Here is a 25,338-nt window from a genome sequence, read left to right as displayed (position 1 = left end):
GCCTCTGTCTTTAGCTGCAATGCTGCTGTGCTCTAGTGATGCCGTTGCTTCTATCTATGGTAGCGTCATCCTGCTTGTCCTCCCCAGCACCAACTCAGCGGGGCATCTTCCCGTGGAGCTGTGGGGGGTGTTTCTATAGTCTCGTAGTACCTGACATGGGGCTTGTCCGATGGAGATCTGCGCCAGCTTCGCTCATTGGATAGCCTTCTTTATGTTCCCCATGAACCGTTCCACCATGCCGTTCGCTTGTGGCCACAAAGATGTTATCTTCCTGTGATGAATGCCTAGGTAGGTCATGAATTTTTGAAACTCTTCTCCAGAGAATGGCGGACCATTGTCTGTCTTTTGAGTTTTTGGGGAGCCCCAGGCTGCAAATATGTCATCCAGGATTGGTAGCGTCGCTGTTGCCGACGTTGATGATACATTGCGCAGTACGGGGAATCGTGAGTACTCGTCAATGATCACAAGCAGGTACTTGCTCATGTCCAGTGGCCCAAAGAAGTCAGCTGCCAACGTTGTCCACACCGCCGTTGGGAGTTCCGACATTCGAAGCGGTTTGGGCTTTGCTGGCTGTCCTGTTGTTTGACAAGTGTGACACATCACAATGGCATCTTCCACCATTCTATCCAGGCCAGGGAACCAAACTTTCTCCCTTAGCAGTTTTTTTGATGCAACCATGCCGCGGTGTGACTCATGTGTCACGTTGTCAATCTGTCACCTTAGTATCACTATCCTTGTTCCTCACATCATTATTCCTGTTTCTGTCTCCGACAGTTCCTCAGGTATCTTCTTTAGTGCTAGCATTTCCTCCTTGTTTACTCCCTCTCTCCATGTGCAGTTGTTGGTAATGTGTCTCTGTTAGACCTGTCAGCCCTTTGGGTGGTTCCTCCTATTTATTTTTATCCCCTTTTTGCCTCCTGTTTTTTTCTTGTGTATCCACTATTCTTTTTTTCTGGTGTTGAACCTAGAATTCTGGGCGCCTCATTATCATCTATTGATGGTGAGGCGCAGATGCATCCCTGAAATGGAGGATTAGTGCTGTCCTAAAATGGTGGCCGTCAGAAATTACCTCAGAGCCTTGGGCCATAGGGGGGCATGAGAGGTTCTGGAACCTTCTGGTACACTCTGGACCCTTGGGCCCAGGCTATAAATAGAGGGAGGTCAGGGCGGCCATTTTAGAACAAGAAAAGTGTGTGGTCATCTAGGAGCTGGCTGGAGTACAGGCTGCTGAGTGTGGAGGCTAGCGCGCTGTAAGGGTTGACTGCCTCGTGGGGTTGTGGCCTTTACAGCTGATGTTGCCACAACCTGCTGATCTGACCCTGCTAGGAACCGGCTCCAGGACCAGCTGATCCTCGTCGTCAATGCAAGAGTGGAGGTGCCCTATTCACCCCAGGGATCTTGTGAGGACAGACGCCAGGAAAAGCCGTACATTCCTGTAAGGTGGTGAGTGCTACCACCGATTGCTAGAGGTGCGCCGGGAGCGTTAGCCTGTCAGGATTGACCCCGCAATCTCCGCGAGCCAGAGCCCTCATAACTGTTAGAGACTGCTGTCATCCGTGGTTTCTCCAGTGTTGAGGAAAGGCTCCGGTCAAAACATTATTGTGGTCCGGGTCCTCTAACGGGTACGAGGCCGTGAGGCGGAAGTTCCACCCCCCCGCCCCTCCCTGTGCTTGAAGCCAATGTCGGTAAGATAATCTGTTCAGCGCGGCAGCTTAGGCAGGGAGGGAAAGCCTTGTCACGCCGTTGAGGAAACCAGCGGGGAAAGGAGAGACGCCAGTCGGGGTTGCCTAGCGACCGAGCTGAGGCGTCCGCCCATCGCGTCATTCTCCCGAGTCTGCGCCCCGCCTGCAACCCTCACTGAGCCACGCCGGGAGCCCGTCTTTGCCTGTGAGGGTCTAAAATGGATTCCAATTGAAAAGGGATTGTGGCAGTGGGCCCCTCTACCCCCGTGGGCGAACAGCGGCCTGTTATTATCCACAACAAGCCTCAATAGAGAAACGTACGCATTGAGAACTGAGGTGAGGAGAAAGGGGAGGTGACCTCAGGTAACAGGTTAACAAGAGTGACTTTTCCCCGGCTGGAGGGCCTCGTTAGTGTTACCGACCAGAGGCATAGGAAGTTAAGACCGCTCTGGGAGGGAATTGCATGCGAGAGCTGGCCAGTGACCTCGATTGTATAGAATTCTGCCAACATCGTGGTGACTTGACATGGGCTCGAACCAGTGATTAAATTAGCCCTGTTACCTCAGAGATCTGGAAAACTGTCTAATTTCATACCAGATCATAATGTTAACATTGGCCAATTAGACTCTGCTTCTTAACCCTCGTGAGGAACTGCAAATGCTGCTGACTCTTTCCCGAAGTGGGCTTGTCTAAACCAATTCCCCTGAATGACACAAGGAGATGTCTGACCAAAGTGATTGTTTTTACCTTTGAAGCTTCATTGAATAAGAGGGTGAAACGTTGTGCCAACTCCTAGAACCTGTACCTTTGCTAAGTGTTGATTTGGCTAGATATATAAAACAACCTTGTTGGGGAATATCTGTGATTTACGTCCACAGGACAATTGATGAGTTATTTATGTGCGAGGGGGAGATGCAACCAAATGCCTAATGTTTATTCTATACTGGTAATCTCTCATGTGTTTTAGAGAGTTTCACATACAGAGAATTAGTCTGAATAATGAATCTTGTTTGAATAATGCTCAGAACCAAGTGAAGCAGAATTGGTATAATTCTCATTTATAATTTAAGTTGGAGAAGAAAAACTAACATGCCAAGGAATTTGATTGATGAAAGGTGCTGAAATGTTTAATTAGAGGAAAAACCAGAAGATAAAGATTTATTACTTTCTTAAGAAGGTGTGGTGTCATTTTTAAGTGGAAGTACGCTGTGCTACTGTGTGGAGTGTGTCGCAAGTGCAATAAGTTTCCTTAGAGTTAGGCCTTCCCGCTTGAGCCAGGCTACCCCATGTGGACTGGTAACCCCAGGTCCAACATATTGGTGTTCAGCGGTGGGATCAGAGCTTGTACTTGCGTCCACTTGGCAGTGGCTTAGTGTGCACCACGTACCTACACCTGGAGTTTTCTCCTAGTGGACTCCCTAATTGGCCGTTTTGTTTTTTTCAAATTCCTTTCTGGTGGTGGGTTGAGGTAGCCCTTATTTAACGCCTCTTTCTTGAATACTCCAAAGTAACTGTCTGAGGCCCCGCTTGGTAAAATGGAGTTTGAATTGGATGAGTTGGAAACCTACACAGCGGCCCAGCTCTCGGAATTTTTCCAGGAAAAGGGGGTGTTCTTTAAGCGTGGGGCGAAGAAGGTGGAACTCCAAACCAGGTTAAGAGCATGGGTGGCAGCTCACCCAGATAGGAAAAAGGAGAAGGAAGAGGAGGATCGTGACACTGTTATTGAAATAGAAATGCTGTACCAAACCGAAGGGGGGAATCTGTTACCCGGTCCTAGGACACCTTCGAGGGCGGGCAGTAGTGTATCTGGAAGGAGCCTGACTGCAGCGGAGTTAGCTGACAGAAGGGAGGAAAGATAATTAAAATGGGAGTTAGCTAGGTTGGAAAAAGAGAGGGAGGAGACGAGGCTCGCTCATGAGCTTAGCTTAAAGGAGTTAGACCTCAAAGCCCTACAGGTAGGGACCTCCAGTAATCCTATTGGTGGCAGCATACCTAAAGAAATCACCAGGGAACCCAGACCCTACCTGCCCAAAGACGTAGTCGCCAGTTTCAGTGTAGGGGACGACATTGCCAAATGGTTGGCTGCCTATGAGGTCTCGCTAAGGGCCCATGGGATAGCAGAGAGTCACTGGGGGGGGTGGCCTGTACAAATATATGCCTCCGGTAGGGAGGGATGCCCTTCTAGTCTTAGAGCAGGAGGAACAGACTAATTACCCCACCATGAAAGTGGCCCTGATCAGAAAGTTTGGGCTGACCCCTGAGAAATACAGACAGAAATTCAGGAACAGTCACAAACTGGCTACACAAAACTGGGTGGATTTCCTAGACTATGCCAAGAAGGCCCTAGAGGGTTGGATGCAAGGCAGTGAGGTGACTGACTACGAGGGGTTGTATGACTTGATATTGAAGGAGCACCTACTCAAGAAATTTTTTCCAGAGCTGCATCAGCACCTGGTGGACAGCAAGCTGACTAGCCCTAGGAAGCTTGCGGAGGAGGCGGACATCTGGGCCAGTACCCGGGTGCCCTCAAAGGGGACTGGAGGAGATTCCCAAAGGACTGGTCAGGGCGCTCCCCAGAAGAAAGAGGGAGGAGGCAAAAAGAGGGAGTTCTCCAAAGGCCCCCAAAACAGTTCCCAAGGAAGGGGATCAGGTTTCACTCCTAGAGTCAACCCACAAAGACCCCCTCATCCTGACCATAGTCAGCAGCCAAGGGTTGTCTGCTGTTATGAATGTGGTGGGGTTGGGCACTATAAAGGAGATGTCAAATGCCCAAAGAGACCACCCCCTACCATTGGAGGAAAAACCCCGGGAGTGGCTAGTGTAGTGCTCGGGGAGGAGTTGCCCTTGGATAAGGGAGGGGAGTGGGCGGGAATAACCTTAGTGTCCCTGGGAGACAGAGAGATGGTTCCCAAGATCCAGGTGCCCCCAAATACCATCAAGTATGGGCAGTGGGTCACCATCAATGGCCAAAGAGGGGAAGCTCTGAGGGACACAGGTGCCAGAATGACTATGGTAAGGAGTCATCTGGTGTCCCCAGAGCAGGTGATCCCAAACGTACTCCACCCCGCCGCGATGGCTGACGGCAGACTAGGTCACTACCCTGTGGCTGAAGTTCCCTTTGAGTGGGGAGGGGTCGCAGGTCCTCTTCGAGTTGCGGTGAGCCCTGCCGTGCCAGTCGATTGTCTGTTGGGGAATGACTTGGAGCACAATGCTTGGAAGGAGGTGGAATTCCGGACTCATTCAGAGATGTTGGGTACACCTGATTGGGCCTGTGCAAGCACACGGTCCGCGACTACCCGGAGGCGGAGTCCGCCAGGGCTGGAGCCTGGAACAAAGGCACAGCCAGCTGCCAAAAAGGGGAAGATCCGGGGACAGGAGAAACCTGCCTCGGCATCCACACCCCGTGAGATGGATGGGACACCGGTGGTGGTGGACCCGGAGTCCACGGAGGGGGGTGTTGTCTCCCTGGAGGACCTACCTATCCCTGCCGAATGGCAAGTGGAAGGGGGGCCTGCCAGGGAGGAGTTTTGCCAGGGGCAGAATGAGTGCCCTACCCTTGAGGGACTGAGGCGACAGGCCGAAGCCCAGGCAGCGGGTAACATTGCAGGGAACCTTCACATTTACTGGGAGAATGGTCTTCTCTACAGTGAACCCAAGGCTCCAGTGCACGGGCCTTGGTAGTCCCCCAACGTTGCCGAGCCTTTCTCTTGGAGTTGGCTAACGAAATACCCTTGGCAGGACACCTGGGTCAGGACAAGATCTTTGCCCGGCTTGTCCCCCATTTCTACTGGCCTCAAATGAGGGTGGCGTCTGACACTTACTGTAGGACGTGTGTGTCTTGCCAAGCCAGTGGGAAGACAGGGGTTAAGCTGAAAGCTCCCCTGGAACCACTACCTGTCTTTGGCACCCCCTTTGAGAGGGTGGGCATTGACATTGTTGGGCCATTGGATCCACCCACTTCCGCTGGTCACAGGTTTATCCTGGTTCTGGTGGATCACGCCACTCGGTACCCAGAGGCAATTCCTTTGAGGACGGTTACTGCACCTGCAGTGGCTCAGGCCCTGATGGGGATTTTTACCCGAGTGGGTTTCCCCAAGGAAGTCGTGTCTGATAGGGGGACCAATTTCCTGTCAGCATACATGCGGGCTATGTGGAAGGAATGTGGGGTTACCTACCGGTTCTCCACCCCTTACCCCCCGCAGACCAATGGTCTGGTGGAAAGGTTCAATAAAACCTTGAAGGGCATGATCAGAAGTCCTGAGAGCCTGCGGAAGAAATGGGACGTCCTCCTACCCTGCCTGTTGTTCTCATACAGGGAAGAGCCACAGAAAGGAGTGGGCTTCAGCCCCTTCAAACTTCTGTATGGGCACCCTGTCAGAGGACCTCTCAGCCTGGTGAAAGATGGATGGGAAAAGACCCCCAAGAAGCTTCCCCAGGATGTGGTGAGCTACATGCTGGCCTTCCGGAGCCAAATGGCTAAGTTGTGGAAGCAAGCTTCTGACAACTTGGAAGCCAGCCAGGCAGTTATGAAAGAGTGGTATGACCACAATGCTCACCCTGTGGAGTTGGAGCCTGGCCAGAAAGTGTGGGTGATGGAGCCTGGAGAGCTTAGTGCCCTCCAGGATCGCTGGACAGGCCCCTTTGAGGTGATTGAGAAGAAGGGCAAGGTCACTTACTTAGTGGACCTTAAGACCCCCAGGCAGCCCCATCGGGTGCTCCATGTCAACCGCCTCAAACCCCACCATGAGAGGCCCGAGGTCATCTTGATGATGGTGACTGATGGAACAGAGGAAGAGGGAAGTGAGCCTCTCCCTGATCTATTTTCGTCCCAGGAGAAAGATGGGTCGGTGGAGGGGGTGAACCTCTCACCATCCCTAACTCCTGAACAGCAGAGGGACTGCCGTCAAGTCTTGGAGGAGTATTCCTCGCTGTTCTCCCTTATCCCGGGAAGGACCCACCTGTGTACCCATGATGTGGACACAGGGGACAGCCCACCTGTGAAGTCTAAGTCCTACCGGCTGTCAGATAGGGTGAAGGCCAGCATTCATAGTGAAGTCACTAAGATGCTGGAGCTAGGAGTGATTGAACCTTCAAGTAGCCCCTGGTCCAGTCCGGTGGTTCTGGTACCAAAAGCCGCCCCGCCGGGCACCACTCCAGAACTCAGGTTCTGTTTGGATTACCGGGGACTGAATTCAGTGACAAAAACTGATGCTCATCCAATCCCTAGGGCGGATGAGCTCATTGACCGGCTGGGAGCTGCCCAATATCTGAGTACTTTTGACCTCACATCAGGGTACTGGCAGATCTCCCTTACAGATGGAGCAAGGGAAAGGTCAGCCTTCTCCATGCCTGAGGGCCACTACCAGTTCTGTGTGATGCCGTTTGGGCTCAAGAACGCTCCTGCCACTTTTCAGCGGCTGGTGAACAAGGTCCTCTCCGGGATGGAGGCCTTCTCTGCTGCTTATCTAGAAGACATTGCCGTCTTCAGCAGCAGCTGGGAGGACCACTTGTGTCACTTACAGGCTGTTCTCCAAGCTCTGAAACAGGCTGGCTTGACAATCAAGGGCAGCAAATGCCAGATCGGGCAGGGGTCGGTGGTGTACCTAGGCTACTTGTGGGCAGGGGGAAGGTGCAGCCCCTCCAGGCTAAGATTGATACTATCATGGCCTGGGAACCCCCCAAGACTCAGACGGAGGTCCGAGCTTTCCTGGGCCTCACAGGATACTACCGTCGCTTTGTAAAAGGGTATGGCACTATTGTGGCACCCCCTAACAGAGCTCACATCTAAGAAACAACCTCAACGGGTAGTCTGGACTGAGGCGTGTCAGCGAGCTTTTGACACCCTGAAACAAGCAATGTGTGCAGCTCCTGTTTTAAAAGCCCCTGACTTTTCCAAGGAGTTTATTGTCCAAACGGATGCATCGGAGCATGGCATTGGGGCAGTGTTATCGCAACTCAATGAGGAGGGCCTGGACCAACCTGTTGTCTTCCTATCAAGGAGACTGCTTCCCCGGGAACAGAAGTGGAGTGCAATTGAGCGAGAAGCCTTTGCGGTGGTATGGGCTCTGAAGAAGCTGCGGCCATACCTGTTTGGCTCGCACTTCCTTGTACAGACTGAACACCGGCCTCTTCATTGGCTGATGCAAATGAAGGCCGAGAATCCCAAGCTGTTGAGATGGTCCATCTCCCGACAGGAAATGGACTTCCTGGTGGAACATCGGCCTGGAGTGGACCACGCCAACGCAGACGGTCTCTCGAGGTATTTCCGCCCACGGGGTTGGGTAGCTCTCCCCACTTTCAGCTGGGGGGGATGCGTGTTAGACCTGTCAGCCCTTTGGGTGGTTCCTCCTATTTATTTATTTATTTTTATCCCCTTTTTGCCTCCTGTATTTTTCTTGTGTATCCACTATTCTTTTTTTCTGGTGTTGAACCTAGAATTCTGGGCGCCTCATTATCATCTATTGATGGTGAGGCGCAGATGCATCCCTGAAATGGAGGATTAGTGCTGCCCTAAAATGGTGGCCGTCAGAAATTACCTCAGAGCCTTGGGCTATAGGGGGGCATGAGAGGTTCTGGAACCTTCTGGTACACTCTGGACCCTTGGGCCCAGGCTATAAATAGAGGGAGGTCAGGGCGGCCATTTTAGAACAAGAAAAGTGTGTGGTCATCTAGGAGCTGGCTGGAGTACAGGCTTCTGAGTGTGGAGGCTAGCGCGCTGTAAGGGTTGACTGCCTCGTGGGGTTGCGGCCTTTACAGCTGATGTTGACACAACCTGCTGATCTGACCCTGCTAGGAACCGGCTCCAGGTCTAGCTGATCCTTGGCGTCACTGCAAGAGTGGAGGTGCCCTATTGACCCCAGGGATCTTGTGAGGACAGATGCCAGGAAAAGCCGTACATTCCTGTAAGGTGGTGAGTGCTACCACCGATTGCTGGAGGTGCGCCGGGAGCGTTAGCCTGTCAGGATTGACCCCGCAATCTCCGCGAGCCAGATCCCTCATAACTGTCAGAGACTGCTGTCATCCGTGGTTTCCCCAGTGTTGAGGAAAGGCTCCGGTCAAAACATTATTGTGGTCCGGGGTCCTCTAACGGGTACGAGGCCGTGAGGCGGAAGTTACCCCCCTCCCACCCCCCCCCTGTGCTTGAAGCCAATGCCGGTAAGATAATCTGTTCAGCGCGGCAGCCTAGGCAGGGAGGGAAAGCCTTGACACGCTGTGAGGAAACCAGCGGGGAAAGGAGAGACGCCAGTCGGGGTTGCCTAGCGACCGAGCTGAGGCGTCTGCCTATCGCGTCATTCCGTCATTCTCCCGAGTCTGCGCCCCGCCTGCAACCCTCACTGAGCCACGCCGGGAGCCCGTCTTTCCCTGTGAGGGTCTAAAAGGGATTCCAATTGAAAAGGGATTGTGGCAGTGGGCCCCCCGCCCCCGTGGGCGAACAGCGGCCTGTTATTATCCACAACGAGCCTCAATAGAGAAACATACGCATTGTGAACTGAGGTGAGGAGAAAGGGAGGTGACCTCAGGTAACGGGTTAACAAGAGTGAATTTTACCCACACGGCTGGAGGGCCTCGTTAGTGTTACCGACCAGAGGCATAGGAAGTTAAGACCGCTCTGGGAGGGAATTGCATGCGAGAGCTGGCCAGTGACCTCAATTGTATAGAATTCTGCCAACTTCGTGGTGACTTGACATGGGCTTGAACCAGTGATTAAATTAGCCCTGTTACCTCTGAGATCTGGAAAACTGTCTAATTTCATACCAGATCGTAATGTTAACATTGGCCAATTAGACTCTGCTTCTTAACCCTCGTGAGGAACTGCAAATGCTGCTGACTCTTTCCCGAAGTGGGCTTGTCTAAACCAATTCCCCTGAATGACACAAGGAGATGTCTGACCAAAGTGATTGTTTTTACCTTTGAAGCTTCATTGAATAAGAGGGTGAAACGTTGTGCCAACTCCTGGAACCTGTACCTTTGCTAAGTGTTGATTTGGCTAGATATATAAAACAACCTTGTTGGGGAATATCTGTGATTTACGTCCACAGGACAATTGATGAGTTATTTATGTGCGAGGGGGAGATGCAACCAAATGCCTAATGTTTATTCTATACTGGTAATCTCTCATGTGTTTTAGAGAGAGTTTCACATACAGCGAATTAGTCTGAATAATGAATCTTGTTTGAATAATGCTCAGAACCAAGTGAAGCAGAATTGGTATAATTCTCATTTATAATTTAAGTTGGAGAAGAAAAACTAACATGCCAAGGAATTTGATTGATGAAAGGTGCTGAAATGTTTAATTAGAGGAAAAACCAGAAGATAAAGATTTATTACTTTCTTAAGAAGGTGTGGTGTAATTTTTAAGTGGAAGTACTCTGTGCTACTGTGTGGAGTGTGTCGCAAGTGCAACAAGTTTCCTTAGAGTTCGGCCTTCCCGCTTGAGCCAGGCTACCCCATGTGGACTGGTAACCTCAGGTCCAACAGTCTCCATCTCAGCATCCTTGTCGTTTTTTTGGCCTGTTGCATGGTGGCATCTTTCGCTGTCTCCTGCTCTAGCTACGCTAATGTTATTGGCGCCGGAGTGTTTTGCTTTAGTACAAAATTGAGATATTCCTCATTGATGGGATCTCTGGTGCCTGTGGTAGAGGGTGTCTCGATATGTAGTCAGCCGGTTGTGTTCTTTTCCTGGCTTGTGCACAATTTTGAAGTCATAGTCCATCAGCCGTATGCCCCGGTGCTCTAAGCGAGGAGGCATTTTTGCCAATGGATTGCCATATATTGTCACCAGAGCATGATGATCTGTTATGATGGTGAACGACTTCCGTATATGTAGTGCTGGGGGCCGGTTTTGTTAAGCAGCAGCGCCTCATGCTTGACCTCCACACCCCAATATTACCAGGGTTGCTTTGGGTGCCCAGTCCGGCCTGTGACCCAGTTGTTGAGGTAGACTGTGCAGCTCTGAAAAACAAAGTCAATCAGTGACAATGTTTATATGGGTTGTGGTCTCTGGCAGTTGCTCTTTGGCATGCATTAAAATCATCACAAGTGCTGCCAGTTGTGCATATTTTGTAGATCTGTAGGTTATTTTTGCTCATTGTTATCCATGTGGTATATATCCCTACAACTTCAATATATTTGTTATCTTATAAGTCTGAGCGTCCAACTGTTACATATTTTGTGTACATTGGCAGGAGTTTGTCCTGGGGACATTGACAATTGGATGAGACACGCTAGTGAATTCCACAGTGCATTTGTGAGAACACAAGTGAAGACCGAATGGAAGCAGTGACTGGAAGACTCTCAGGGCCAAATTGCAATGTCGGTTGGAAAGCCTCCAACTGACATTGTAGGTTTAAAACGGCCTGGGGGCAACTATGGAGCCCCTCTGAAAATTCAGTTTGGCAGGCACTGGCAGGGATTTTCAAAAACTCCCATTTCTCAATGGGAGCTTGTGCTGTGGACGATTTCCACCCGCCACACAAGTGCCCATAGATAAATGGGAGTTTGCGACCGCACCATGTGCGGTCGCTTCGTAATGAGGTGTGTGTAGCCGTCAACCTATGGTTGAACCGTTCCCACACCGAAACATTGTCGGTCGGAGGCAACTCCAACCGACATCGCAATCAGGCACTCAGTGTCCCTGCTCTGTAGAGCTGCTGTCCATGCAGCTATTCTGACACTTCTGACATTCCCTAGATGCAAGTTCCCTGATATTAGAACTTTCATTGGGGTGTGATGGGTCTTAATATTTTTTTTCTAATTCCCAATAATGTAGTGGAACTTAGCCAGTCCCCAATGGTAGGTTAGCACATTCTACTCACAGCTGCTGTAGCGCTGTTCTACTAGGGATAGCATTTGAAAGAAAACCCAATGGTAACATGGCTGTCCCCCATCAGTTGTCATCGCCTCCAGAGTGTTTGTTGTAGAAATGGGCCACAAATAATATGGCAGTTCAGTATTGGGGCTGATTAATGCTGGTGTATCCATAAAAGCATTATAATTTAGCAAATGCATCAGTATTTTTTTCCATCTACATCCATGTTTTGGCACAAAACAGGTCATCCTGGGGATTAGCATATTGGGCAAATAAAGGTGTGAATGTTGTTGAAAAATCAAATAATCCTAACAGGAACTCAAGGTCACTAACAGATGTGGCCTGAAATATTTATTGAGCAATGGACCTCCCTTTCTGGTCTATCTTGAGGCCTAAAATCTCCAGAAGGGCTTGCTAGTCTTAATTTTTCTTTATTAATTTGTAATTCCCTGATGTAAAGCATGGCATACCCCAGCAAGGTCAGACAGGTGTTGGACTTCAACTTCACTGGCAATCAGGATGTCATCCATATACTGTATGACTATTCCAAGGTAGCTATTCACAAGGATCTCTACTGCTATCCTTCTGGTGGAAAATGGTTGGTGGCGTTCTCAGGTCATGGGGTAGTAGATTCCAGCCATACAGATCACCAAGGAAGTGAAAGGCGATATACTCTCTGCTACTTTTCCAGAGGGGATAACTCCAAAAGCAATTTCTCAAATTAAGTAAATAGCATATTGTGGCCTTAGGACTGAACTCTGTAACGAGTTAGGGAAAAGCGGCCAGCATCTGTGCTATAGAGGATAGAACCTCATTCAGCTCCAGGTAATGTACACATAAGTTGTAGTCTCACGGTCTGTTTGTGTTTGCCTATATTGCTACTGGTGTAGACCTCACCTGTGCAGATGAAGGAACAATCACAAAGTGCTGCAATAGCTCTTTAATTACTGCAGTAATTATGGGTATGCTGTCTCTAGGAATGGGGAAAATTGTTTTCACTGTTTGTTCTTTCACCCTGCCAATGTCCATTTTGTTGGTACTTATAATGGGGCTGTATGTTGTAATGATATTTAGGGGCTTACTAGTCTGTAGTAGTTGACTGTGTACCCTGTGGCTACTGCCACTGGATCATATTGTGTATATGTACAACAAGATTGTGGTGTATCATATCTTTAGCCCCTGGCGCCAACCCACCACCCCCTTTAATCACCCTTTGTCACCACTACTGTATGAAATTGCTATTTGGTTTCAAGTGCAATTGTAAGGGGTTTGATGGGTAATTCATGCAGTGGAGGACATATTCCTTGCAACATCATGGCGTACATTATTGGTTGTTGTAACCATTGTCTTTGCTGCACCGGTATTTAGTAACGAGACTCCACACCCCTATAGAGTGTCCTTTATTTGTACTCAACCCCAGTAATCTGCTTGTAAAGGTGCTTTTTTTAATTAGCCCTGTGGGCGAGGGGGACTTGTCACTGTCATCGTCTGCTAGTACCAAATCTCCCTCCGTGGGGTTAAGGAACATGAAATCTTCATAAGATTCAGGGTTGAAACCAGCCACTGCTTTTGCTTCTTATCTGTGGACCTGCTGTTGTAATGTCTGAACTCTGCCTTGGGCTTCCCCTAGTGCCTTTGATGCAAGGCCAGGCCAGGTCTGCTCCCCCACCGCGCCATCATTCCCTGCTGGTGCTCTGCCTGCTGCCCTCGCCGCTGCTGCTGTTGTAAGTTCGAGGCCCTCCTCCACCCGCAGGCTCCCGCCTGTGCCTCATCCCTGGTGGCTCAGTGGTGGGCGGTAAGTATCAAGTCTGACCTCTTCCTCTGTCCGTCTTTCTCTCTCCCGATTCCCCGCCTCCTGCTTGTCTGCTGCCCTTAATTGTATTCTGCCTTTAGCCTCTGTGCGTTTTATTTTTCATAAGCCTTTTTGCCTTTAGCCTGACTGTTTTTCCTCTTAATTGTATTCTGCCTTTAGCCTCTGCTCGTTTTATTTTTCATAAGCCTCCTCCTGCTTGTCTGCTGCCCTTAAATGTATTCTGCCTTTAGCCTCTACTCGTTTTATTTCTCATGAGCCTTTCTGCCTTTAGCCTGCCTGTTTTTTATTTATTTATTTATTTTATTTTTGCAATTTTTAAAGCGCAAGCAATTACCCATACGGGTGTCTCGGCGCTACAGAACTCTGAGCTCACTACTGAAGACAAAGGGTTAGGAGGTAGAGAAAATCCATGTTTTAAGGCTTTTTCGAAATTTAAGAAGCGTAGGTTTTTCCTCTCACTCTCTGTTGTTCACTGCTGTTGGTTTTTTTTTCAGTGCCCTTCTCCCCCGCCTGCCCCCCGCTCTCCTTTCCCGCCGCTGCCTTCCCCGCGGCCCCGTCCCCATCCTCTCCCATTCGCCACCCGCCTCCCAGCTGCTGCTCCTCCCTACCTCCACCCTTCTTAATGCAGGCTGCTGCGCGGCCGCGCAGCGGGCAAGCCCGTCTGCGGCCGTCCGCGCCTGGATCGCGCCCAGCGCCAGGACGCCTGGCCCCCGACGATGCCAGCCCACATGACGGACTTACGCCGCCGCCACCCTCAACGCACTCAAACCCGGCCGGAACCCCGCCTGCTACCGAGCCACCCCGAAACGCACCCCCGGACCCTTCACCTGCCAAGCCTGCAATTTCACCTGCCTCCGGACCTGCACCGCACCTGAAAGGCAAGGCACCAGCAACATCCACCTAAAGTGCATCCTGCTAAACACCCGCTCCGTCCACAGACACGCCGTCGAACTCTGGAACCTGCTCGACACAACATCACCAGACGTCGCCTTCCTCACGGAAACCTGGATGAACGCCTCCTCAGCCCCCGACATCGCCATAGCCATCCCGAATGGATACAAGATCACCCAGAGGGATCGCGTCAACCAGACCGGAGGAGGTCTCGCCATCGTCCACAGGAACACCATCCGCATCACGACCAACTCCGACGACACCCTCACCGCCGCCGTGCACCTCCACTTCCAGATACACACCGACCCCAAGACCACCCTCAGAGGCACTCTCATCTACAGACCCCCGGGACCACGCACACAATTCAGCGAAGCCATTGCAGACTTCATCAGCCCGCACGTCCTCACCTCCTCTGACTACATCCTCCTAGGGGACCTCAACTTCCACTTGGAAAACAACAATGACAGCAACACCACCCCCCTGCTGGACAACCTCGCCAACCTCGGACTCAAGCAACTGGTGAACACCCCCACCCACTACGCCGGACACATGCTTGACCCCGTCTTCTCCTCCAGCAAGCACATCTCCTTCAGCCACTCCACCGGACTGCATTGGACTGATCACAGCTGCGTCCACTTCAACTTCAGGAGAACCACGACCCACCACCACCCGCAACAGGCTCCTCGCAGGAGCTGGAACAAGATCACCGCCGACCAGCTCACCACCTCCCTCAGCCAGAACCCTCCCGCCAACACAACGGACCCCAACAAAGCAGCCCGCAACTTCACACAGTGGCTCACCAACTGCGCCGACGACCTCGCACCTCTGAAGAACCCACCCAGCAGACCCGGCAGCAAGAAAGCCTCGTGGTTCACCAACAAACTCAAAACATCCAAGAAAAACTGCCGCACCCTCGAAAAAGCCTGGCACCATGACCATGACATGACAGCCCTCAAGAACGCCACCCGCATACACCACCAGCTGATCCGCACCACCAAAAGAACAACATTCAAAGAACGACTGGACAACAACACCCAAAACAGCAAGGAACTCTTTAGGATCGTTAAAGAGCTCTCCAACCCCAGCGCCGGAAACAATGACATTCCTCCCTCGCAAGACCTCTGCGACTCACTCGCCTCATTCTTCCACCGCAAGATCGCTGACATACACAACAGCTTCGGCGCACAGACCACGCACCCAACCACCGAACCAACGCCCCCCACAACCACCCTCTGCAACTGGACCCCGGTCAACACCGAAGCCACCACCCGCACGATGAACGCCATCCACTCCGGATCCCCTACGGACCCCTGCCCCCACCCCGGCCAACTCCATCATCGCACCCCAACTCCGGGACATCATCAACATCTCCTTCACCACCGCCACCTTCCCGGAGAGCTGGAAGCCTGCCGAGCTCAGCGCCCTCCTGAAGAAACCGACAGCGGACCCCTCCGACCTCAAGAACTTCCGCCCCCATCTCGCTCTTCCCTTTTCCTGCCAAAGTCATCGAGAAGACCGTCAACAAACAGCTCGCCGCCTTCCTCGAGACGAACGGATCCCTCGACCCCTCACAGTCCGGTTTCCGAGCCAACCACAGCACCAGACCGCCCTCATCGCAGCCACCGACGACATCAGATCCCTGCTCGACAACAGGGAAACAGCTGCCCTCATCCTCCTGGACCTCTCTGCAGCGTTCAACACAGTTTTCCACAGCACACTAATACAACGCCTCTGCAACACCGGAATCCAAGAAAAGGCACTGGAGTGGATCATCTCATTCCTCGCCGGAAGAACCCAGAGAGTCCGCCTCCCCCGTTCCGATCCGCAGCCACCGAAGTAATCTGCGGCGTACCTCAAGGATCCTCGCTCAGCCCCACCCTCTTCAACGTCTACATGAGCCCCCTCGCGGCCATCGCACGCCAACACAACCTTAACATCATTTCCTGCGCTGACGACACCCAGCTGATCATCTCCCTCACCTATGACCCCACCACCGCCAGAGCCAGCCTACACGAAGGAATGGAAGACGTCGCCGAGTGGATGAAGAACAGCCGCCTGAAACTGAACTCAGACAAGACGGAAGTCCTCATCCTGGGATCATCCCCCTCCGCCTGGGACGACTCCTGGTGGCCCCCTGCCCTGGGCACCACCCCCAAGCCAACGGACCATGTACAGAACCTGGGCTTCATCCTGGACTCCTCCCTCTTGATGACCAAACAAGTCAACGCCGTCTCGTCATCCTGTTTCAACACCCTGCGCATGCTCCGAAAGATCTTTTGATGGATCCCCACCGAAACCAGGAAGACGGTCACCCAGGCACTCGTCACCAGCCGACTGGACTACAGGAACACCCTCTACGCGGGAACCACAGCCAAACTACAGAAAAGACTCCAGCGCATACAGAACGCCTCCGCACGACTAGTCCTGGACATCCCCCGCCACAACCACATCTCCGCCCACCTGAGAGACCTGCACTGGCTCCCAGTCAGCAAGAGGATCACGTTCAGACTCCTCACCCACGCACACGAGGCTCTCCATGACCTGGGCCCCAAGTACCTCAACAACTGCCTCACTTTTTACATGCCCACCCGCCAGCTGCGATCGACCAGCCTCGCCCTCGCCACCATACCACGCATTCGCAGAGCCACCGCCGGAGGAAGATCCTTCTCCTACCTGGAGGCCAAGTCATGGAACTCCCTCCCCATCCACCTACGGCTGACCCAGGACCATCTCTCCTTCAGGAAGTAACTCAAGACCTGGCTTTTCGAGCAGTAATGGACCCCTCCCCCAAGCGCCTTGAGACCCTAGCGGGTGAGTAGCGCGCTATATAAATTGATTGATTGATTGATTGATTGCTATTGCTTCTTATCTGTGGACTTGCTGTTGTAATGTCTGAACTCTGCCTTGGGCTTCCCCTGCTGCCTTTGATGCCAGGTGCTGGTTATTATACCTCGGTTTTATGAATCCCTTTGCAGATCTAACCATCAAACTATTATTTTCTTCATTCCAAAATCTCCCTGAGGTTATCCCTTGTCATCTTTTCTTTTAAGCATATGTCTTTCTCCCCTCCCTGTGCCCCTTCCCCTATTGTTAAGTAGGTGCCTGGAGATGGGGCACAGTATTGTGCGTTTTTCACATAAGAAGTCCTGGTCATGCACTGCATGAAATGGGTGATACGATTGCTGTTTTCCCCAAAATACTGCTGCTGTCTGCAGAAGTATTTCAAATGTAGCTGACGTTTTCACTGTGGATGTGGGGTCTAACTCACTGCAATAATTGTGTTTAAGTTCCTTTTGCAGATTTTCCCATGTTGTAAGCCTGGTACTTTGTATTTTTTCTGCATCCTCCCCTACTTGGTTTAGATTGGGCAGACCTCCCTCAATAACATTAAAAACTCAATGGTAATAGTTGCAAAACAACATGTCATTTTCTTGAAATGTTTTATACCACATGTCTGCTGTGGTGAGGATCTGCTGTTTTATTTTTGCAATACGTTTCCATCACCACCCCCTTTTGTACCGCTTTGGCCGCCATAAGTGTGGCAGGGTATGCTCAGACGTGAGTCCCTTGCTCACTTTGCCACTGGATTCAAGCAAGCCAGGCTGAAGAAGGCTGTAATGCCAGAAACCGGTCCTTGGAAGCTTGTTTCCGGTCCAGGGAAGGCATGGTTTGGCAGTTCGGGCTGGACTGTTCCCATGAGGCACAGGGTCAGACTGATTTGCATATAGCCATGTCTGAACTGGGGTGGCGGAGTGGGCTAAAGAACGGAGATGGATTAAACCCAGATCTTTTGACTGGGTGTGAGTGTTTGATTGGTTCAGATGCTCCCTCCATCACCACCCCTTTTTGTACCGCTTTGGCCGCCATAAGTGTGGCAGGGTATGCTCAGACGTGAGTCCCTTGCTCACTTTGCCACTGGATTCAAGCAAGCCGGGCTGAAGAAGGCTGTAATGCCAGAAACCAGTTCTCGGAAGCTTTTTTCCGGTCCAGGGAAGGCATGGCTTGGCAGTTCGGGCTGGACTGTTCCCATGAGGCACAGGGTCAGACTGGTTTGCATATAGCCATGTCTGAACTGGGGTGGCGGAGTGGGCTAAAGAACGGTGATGGATTAAACCCAGATCTTTTGTCGTTCCGATCTGTTTTGGGCTTTTGTGGGCTGTGTCTTGTGAGGGGTGAGCTTGCCCTTACCTCGCTCGGAGCTGCCAGAGGTCCCGCTGCTGTCCTGTCTCCCTCCCGCCGCAGCAACTACCAACGCGGCCGCCGAGCGGAGGGAGACTACGTTTCCCAGGTGCCCCAGGACCAGGAAGTGAAGGCGGAGCACCCAGAGGCGCATATAAAAATCACCGGCTGTGTCGGTGGAGCAGGGGTTGTGTCTAGTGAGGGCAGAGCTTGCCCTTACCTCGCTCGGAGCTGCCAGAGGTCCCGCTGCTGTCCTGTCTCCCTCCCGCCGCCGCAACTACCAACGCGGCCGCCGAGCGGAGGGAGACTACGTTTCCCAGGTGCCCCAGGACCAGGAAGTGAAGGCGGAGCACCCAGAGGCGCATGTAAAAATCACCGGCTGTGTCGGTGGAGCGGGGGCTGTGTCTTGTGAGGGGAGAGCTTGCCCTTACCTCGCTCGGAGCTGCCAGAGGTCCCGCTGCTGTCCTGTCTCCCTCCCTCCGCCGCAACTACCAACGTGGCCGCCAAGCGGAGGGAGACTACGTTTCCCAGGTGCCCCAGGACCAGGAAGTGAAGGCGGAGCACCCAGAGGCGCATATAAAAATCACTGGCTGTGCCCGCGTCGCGGGAGCGCGCGGGGCGGCGCCGGGCTAAGCCCGGGCAAAGGGTGGGCCCTCTGAGGCCCTCAGAGGTCGAGGAGGCCGGGTCGGGCGCACCCCCCTAACATTGCCTTTGTAAGCCTCTTGAGGTATGTGCCCGTTATATTTCCTGCTTGATTTGGATTGACTTTCAGACTATCATCTTTCCAACCTTCCAGTCGTGGGGCCTTCATTGCCTCATATATACCACCACGCACTTGCTGACTCTATAGTCCCCACTGTATGGTATATTGCTTTTGCTTTGCTTTGTTTGCTTGTTTCGCCACCGGAACGACCATACCCACTGCTCATATTGTATTTGTATTTGCACCTTGCATCGTGATTAGCGCACTGCTGGCTTTGCTCAGATTCATTCCCTCTGTATAATAGCTACCCCACATGGGACTTCTTTCTCTTACCACTACTGCCTCCCAGTAAGGAGAGCGCGAGGGCCCAAGTTTAGTATAATATCTTTTGTCCTGGAATTAAGTCATATTTTACTTGTGTTAAATAGAAAACGCACTCAAAACTACCATTATGACTACTAGGGGCACTAGTAGAAAAACAGCAGCTGGGGGGGTCCCAGTGACAGGCCCAATAGATAATTTCATAACTAGGGCAAATGACGCTATAAACCAGGGTATCAAACTTCTGGAGCGTAGGGTCTCGCAAGATTTAGCCTTAGCTAGACGATCATCTCTTGGCCTCATTGCATCAGCAAGAACACCAGTACAGGCCATAAATACCAACGCTGGTCCTATAACTGCTGTTCGTGCTGACATTCATAGCATACCTAATGAGGTCAATTTATCTGCATCAAACCCTCTAATAGATTCTGACCTAGATTCTACTATGGACTTGGAAAGGACCCCGGACCTGCCCATTGACCCCACACCAACCGAAGTAGCCGCAGATAGCATAATGCAATTGAGGGGCAATCGGGAAGGCACAGTACGAAAACTGACTAAACACACAACACAGCCCAGCAGGTCCAAAGTTAGAAAGTACAGCGCACCAAAGCGAAAGGCCAGGAAAGCTGCTAACTTACATACACATGTAGATGGAATGAATGCAGTAATAAAAATAGAAAATGAAGTGTCCTAGGGGGCGCCGCAGCGCACAGGGGACAAATCTGATACAAATGCTGTGAATGACCACTTGTTGGAAAGAATGGGTGAACTTTTTAGCATCTACTTGTCCCCAATAGAATTTAGACTCATACGGATTGAAAAACAACTAGCTGAGCTAAACGCACCCACTAAAAATATTCCTAGTGATGGTGCTCCAAACCGTATGGGATCTAAACCTAAGAATAACACAGCCACCACTACGGGTGTAAAGCCTAAAACACCACAAGCCTCATGTAAGGGAACTGCTGCTAAACAACTAGCAGCAAATACTTTCACTACTGCTAATTCCACTGCCAAATCTCATAAGACTATGGTAACCACCCAGCCAGGGAAGGGGCCAAACACTGTTCAAAGTAAGGAAATCCAAACTAGCCAAACTAGTCAATTTAATAATTCCACCCAAAATCCCCCAAGGGCCCATCCCGCCCAAGATATGGCAACTAACACGAGGCAGATCCCTCCACGCATTAGCCTGCCGCCCGAATGCGGGGCCTATGTGCTGGTCCTGGTAAATGTTCCTAAACTGAGGAAGGACCAGGAAGAAACTCCCATATCCCTTAAAAATAAGATCTTACACTGTTTAATTGCAAATTGCAATTTCCCGATGGAAGGGGCAAGGGAGATCATACACACCCAGAGAGTGGGATGGGTAGGCCCGCTGAGGAAAAAGTTTGAGGGGGACTGCATCATTGTAAATTTTAAAAACCCTCAATGGGCGGAAAAAACCTTGGCTAGCGCACCATTACCTTCTTCATGGGAATTTAATACCACTCTGCTCCCATTGGGCTATTTTTATAGACATTTGATCCCCCCCAAGCCAAATACGGCAAATAACCCTGTTGTGCCCTCCCGAGACTTAAACTTAAATTTTGATGCTGAGAACAGGCCCCCACCCTTTCGCCAGAACCTGGACGCCAATTCCCTGAAGAGCCCGGTATTGCGTCACCAGGTACCAATGTTAGCACACCAACTGTACCACACCTATTCTCCCACAATGCCCCAGCACGACCACAGGAATAGATTCTACCCTTCAATTTTCCCCAATCAATTCTTGTATCAAAATGAAGTAAGGCCATTATTTAACATCCCAACCTACAACAGGTTTGAACAGGCCTTCTCAAACCTAGATGACCTGGATTGACTGGCTACCGGGGCAGGTGATAACACTGGAAGTACAGTTACAAGCAATGATCACAAGGGGTGCCACCTAACAGAGGAAGAAACTACAATCCAGGGGAAATTACTTGACACCATGGAAGCTAATAGTGGTCAAATAGCAGTTGGTAACAGCAACAAGGAATGTTTTATTGCATTATCAAGCAATGTTGATCCAGGAATATCATCGCCTGATCTGGATGTGACACACTGAGGAATCCTGGGACTAAGCTTACTAGACACCGTGGCCATAGTGGTCTGAAAATCCTTAGCTGGAATGTAGCTGGGTTAGAAGCAAGGCTTTCAGACCCTGAATGGGTTAAGACAATTGATGATATCGACATTGTGATGTTTCAGGAGACGTGGGCTGTTGAAAACCTTTACATTGAGGGATACCACTGTTTTAGTGTAACAGCGCCTAAACCCAGCCTTGGCCGAGCAGTGGGTGGTCTGTTTATAGGAATTAAGACACTGGCTGGTGGCACAATCAGAGACTTGTCAGGAGGGAATCTAGACATCCAAATTTTGGAATATAAAACAAAGACCAGGATTTATTTAATTAATTTTTACAATAATGATTTTAATTGTGTACCAAATAAAAACTTTGAGGCTCTTTCAAAAATCTTACATAATTTGGAATCTAGCCTACAACTAGATGTTGGGACAGGGATCGTGATTGGGGGTGATTTCAATGCAAAGATACCCATAGAGTCTGGGACGAAGGACAGGACCTATTCAGACCAAGCAGAACGAAGGGGCACTGAATTAGGGAATATTTTATCTGAGTTCAATCTTGGTGACGCGATGAAAATAGGCTATAATCGAAGTGCTCCCCATGCTCCTACGTTTAGAGGTAGGGACTGCAGTTCCACCATTGATTACATCTTTATGACGCCCCATCTAATAGATTGTGTAGTTAAATCTATAGTGATGGAGACATCGTTTGGAGATCACAACCCATTAATAGTCACCCTAGATGTAGCCCCTAGTTCTGTTTACTCAAATATAAATGGCGCAAGAGATATCACACCCTCGGCTGATGGCCTGAGATTAAAATGGAGAGGGGTTGACAGCGGGGCAATTTTGAACACTGTACACGTTAATCACCCCCATCTGATTGACTCCTGTTTATCCATGGACGGCAATCATCATAGGATAATTGCCGACTTTGGCAAACTATGTTTAGTCATAAAAACTCTTCTGTCAGTCCCTTTACCAAGGGTAGAGATAGAACCAAGATGGCTCGACTCGGCCTGTTCTCTGGCAAATAGGGACTTAAGAAGGGCACTCGCTACTAATCCTAGGTGCCCTACGGCCGTCCAAACAGCCAGGAAACAGTATAAACTCACAATAACAGGCAGAAAGGCCGCACTCCTTTCAGAACAGTGGGATTCACTGGTCGCCAGCGCCAATCTGGGGGGCAGTGGGCCATTCTGGTCCGCAGTTAGGAAAACTAGAGAAATGGGTAAAAAGTTAACACCAATCAGCTGTAACATAACTAGCAGTGTTTGGGAGGCCCATTTCTCAAAAATGTATGCTGCCCCAGCTGAGGAGGCGATGACTTACAGCCCAGGACAGCTGAGTGGCCTACAGATTAATGTCCATGAAGTTGAAACAGCTATAAAAGAAAGCCTCGGAAACAAGGCCCCAGGCCCTGACGGTCTGCCCATCGATATTATTAAGTATAGCCCAGATTTATGGGCACCAATCCTAGTCAATGTCTTTAACAGTCTGCCAACAGTGCCCATGCCTACCACCTGGGCAACCAGCACCATCGTCCCAATTTTTAAAAAGGGAGATAGGTCGGACCCAGTTAATTACCGTCCAATCTCCCTTCTGGATAACACCCTAAAAATCTTGGGACGAGTAATTTATAACAGGGTGCTTGAATGGACTGAAGATTCAGAGTTTTTAGACCCGTGTCAGATGGGATTCAGGAGCGGGGTGGGGACAGTAGAGCAATGTCTGAATTTAAAATTGATAATCGATAAGTATAACATTGCTCGATCATCTCCCATTTACCTTGCTTTTATGGATCTCTCTTCCGCTTTCAATCTAGTGAATAGATCAAAACTTTGGACTATCTTACTGAATTACGGACTAGATGAGACCCTTGTTAATTTCCTGGCCTATCTACACACTGATCTAAAAGCACAGGTCCGGATTGGGATGGGCGGAGAGGTCTCTGGAGCCATTGAGATTGGTAGGGGGGTGAGACAGGGGTGCGTTTTACACCCCTGTTGTTTATCATCTATATTAACGGCCTATCTAGAACCCTCAAACAAGTCACCAGCGACGTACCGATAATTATGGGGAAACCTCTTTCAGTTTTATTATACGCGGATGACGCAGTGCTTATGGCCCGCACACCAAATGCCCTCCGTCTACTTGTTCAAAGTTTTGTTAAACATATGGAGGGACTGGATCTGCGTGTAAATTTTAAAAAGTCTTTTATCATGTCATGTGGCCCTGGGAAGCAGAAGCTCAATACTATACACATAGGGACAGATAAACTCAAATCTGTCCCTACGTTTCCTTATATTAGGGTTGGTTTTCGCTGCGAACGGCTCGTGGAGTGGGCATTTGGCCAACGCCACGAGCAAGTTCTCGAAAGCCACCAATTCTATTTTGAGCTTGCCTCGCCCGAAGAAAATAGGTGCCACCAGAGCCATTTTAAAAATATTTAGATTACAGTGCTCACCAGTAGCTTCTTATGGAGGTTTGGGGGTTGGGAGATAGCGCTTGCATTCAGCGGGAAGAAAGCCGCTTTTGCAGAAAAGTATTGGGCGCCCCAATCTCATCCTCTGATTTTATTTGTCATAATGAATTAAACCTCCCCTATGTATGTGATTTTATCAGAGCTAGACCAGCATTATTTTGGGTTAAGGTCTGGAGGAATAATTCAGCCACCCTCACACAAAATATTATAAAAGATTGCTTAAACTGTGACCGTGGCATGAAGATCCCATGGCTCTTAGGAGTTTTTAAAACACTGAGTGCCGTGGGTAAATGTGATCTTTTCTCCGACCCTTCCAAGATTGAGCCCAAGGATAAAACAGAGGTTAAACATGCACTGTATGCACTTTTTAAATCTGAAAGGATGGGAAGAGAATCAATAAAATCAACTGTTGCAAAATATATGGGAAACGAACTGTGTAGATACCCACTCCCGCCCTACCTCACTCTACCCATGACCAACTGGGAGAGATCACTTTTGTTTCGTTTAAGAGCGGGCTCAGTGAAATTTTTGTTGTCTTTCCCTCTGGGTTATCGACACAGCACTGACTTCAACCCATGCCCGTGCGATGGTGTCAGCACACAGAATGATTTACACTTCCTATTCTTTTGTAAATTTTATTTAAGATATATTAACTGGTTTTTAACTCCATACTTTAGGAAACATCGACCCCTCTCGCTGGAAAAGTCTTATTTGATGTTGGTTTCCTTGGACTCAGATGAACTAATTTTTCGCACTAGCACTTTACTGAGATTGTTAACGCGAGTGCGTAAAATGATGGAAAATCCTTGAAATTTGCCTCACTAGAGCTGCATTGTACGGTATCATATATATTTTTAAAACTTGAAATTTTGTAATAATGTGTAATGCAAGTGAATTGTTGTCTTTATGTGGTACTTTTATGAATTTTATGAAATTCGAATAAAGGTCTTTTGAACTTGAACCCAGATCTTTTGACTGGGTGTGAGTGTTTGATTGGTTCAGATGCTCCGTCCATCACCACCCCCTTTTGTACCGCTTTGGCCGCCATAAGTGTGGCAGGGTATGCTCAGACGTGAGTCCCTTGCTCACTTTGCCACTGGATTCAAGCAAGCCGGGCTGAAGAAGGCTGTAATGCCAGAAACCGGTCCTCTGAAGCTTGTTTCCGGTCCAGGGAAGGCATGGCTTGGCAGTTCGGGCTGGACTGTTCCCATGAGGCAAAGGGTCAGACTGATTTGCATATAGCCATGTCTGAACTGGGGTGGCGGAGTGGGCTAAAGAACGGTGATGGATTAAACCCAGATCTTTTGACTGGGTGTGAGTGTTTGATTGGTTCAGATGCTCCAT

This window comes from Lissotriton helveticus, chromosome 2_1 (assembly GCF_964261635.1).
Source record: "Lissotriton helveticus chromosome 2_1, aLisHel1.1, whole genome shotgun sequence".
Classification (NCBI taxonomy): Eukaryota; Metazoa; Chordata; class Amphibia; order Caudata; family Salamandridae; genus Lissotriton; species Lissotriton helveticus.
The sequence above is the reverse complement of the archived record's forward strand: the minus strand, read 5'-3'. Positions refer to the sequence as shown.